A 1,456-nucleotide genomic window follows, 5' to 3' on the forward strand; every position below is an offset into this window, starting at 1 on the left:
AGAGACAGAACAGATTAACATCCCTAGTATTAAACCACAACTTCTTTGAATTCACACTTTTAATCATAACACTGAGTAGTAGGGGAAGGCCATCATGCCAGGTAAAGCTGAAAACAGACAAAGAGGAAGACCAAATATGAGATGGATGGATTCAATCAAGGAAGCCAAAGCCTTGAATTTGAAAGAACTGAGTGGGACTGTCAAGGACAGGACAATCTGGAGAGCATTTATTCTTAGGGTCCCCATAAGTTGCAGATGAGTTTGATGGCATGTAGGAGCAAATGATTGGCAGTCATTTTGCTCCCTTTTTCTGGGGAGGGTGAGAGTACTTTATTATGTACACCATAGGACATCATTTAATTATTTTCTCATCTGCAATTTCTACTTTAAGAATTAGGAGCATCTGAGCATATTCTCAAAGCATGAGTCCTCAAACAACAACCCGTGGGCTGGATCCGGCCCACCATGCCCATTTATCTGGCCTGCCATAGCTTGCCACATGTGTGTGCACATGCGGGCATGCATGGCAATGTGCTCACTTGCTCACAAGGAGATCGTTTTGGACTCGCTTGGAGAAAAGAATCACCTTGCGAGCAAGCTGGTGCCTTGCCAGGAGATCCTTTTCTCCGAGTGAGCCCGAAACAATCTCCATGTGAGCAAGCCGGCCTTGAGACTCCTTGCTTGCAAGGAGATCATTTTGGACTCATTGGGAGAAAATGATCTCTGTGCACGCATGCCCCTGCCTTTCTGCGCTCTCATACACGCACGTGCACCCCTGCCCTGGCCCATGCCCCCCGCCCATACTGGCTTGGCAGCCTGCACCCATTGCTGGCACCTTTCAACTGGCCCCCTATTCAAAAAGTTTGAGGACCCCTGTCTCAAAGTCTCAGGTTTCATGGATCCAGCAGCAAAAATAATATGGATTTTTGTGGCCATACTACTTCACAAAGCACTTTACTGATGCACCCAGAAGAAAATGCTCTGATGATTTCCACATCAGGGAGAAGCATTCTCCCTCATAGTATACATATTGCATTTTAAAAATACAATTATCAAAGCATTTTATATAATGAAATTTATATTGCATGCTACCTCTTTCTGAGACACATCCCTACCTGATGCTGATCATCAATAAAATAAAATAAAACAGGACTGATTAAAATCATTTCCTTATTAAAATACATATTCATTTATTTGAGAAAGATTGAGAACTTTTAAATAATAGTATCATTAGGACTGCTTTGTTTGTTTATTTTTCCAGCTTCAGCTTGTGTGAAATTGGGAGATTTGACTTTTATAGACAACTGGAGTTGTGATGGGCATGGAGATCAGACAATAAATTTCATGCCTGGTACAAAGATTGTGGAAGTCTTGTACCATGCCATTCTCTTTTTGGATAATAATAGGATGGAGTCAGTGGTTCAGATTAGTATCTGTTAAAGGGGGAAATATACTC

The sequence above is a fragment of the Varanus komodoensis genome, unplaced genomic scaffold (genome assembly GCF_004798865.1).
Source record: "Varanus komodoensis strain SLA01 unplaced genomic scaffold, ASM479886v1 scaffold1665, whole genome shotgun sequence".
Taxonomy (NCBI): Eukaryota; Metazoa; Chordata; class Lepidosauria; order Squamata; family Varanidae; genus Varanus; species Varanus komodoensis.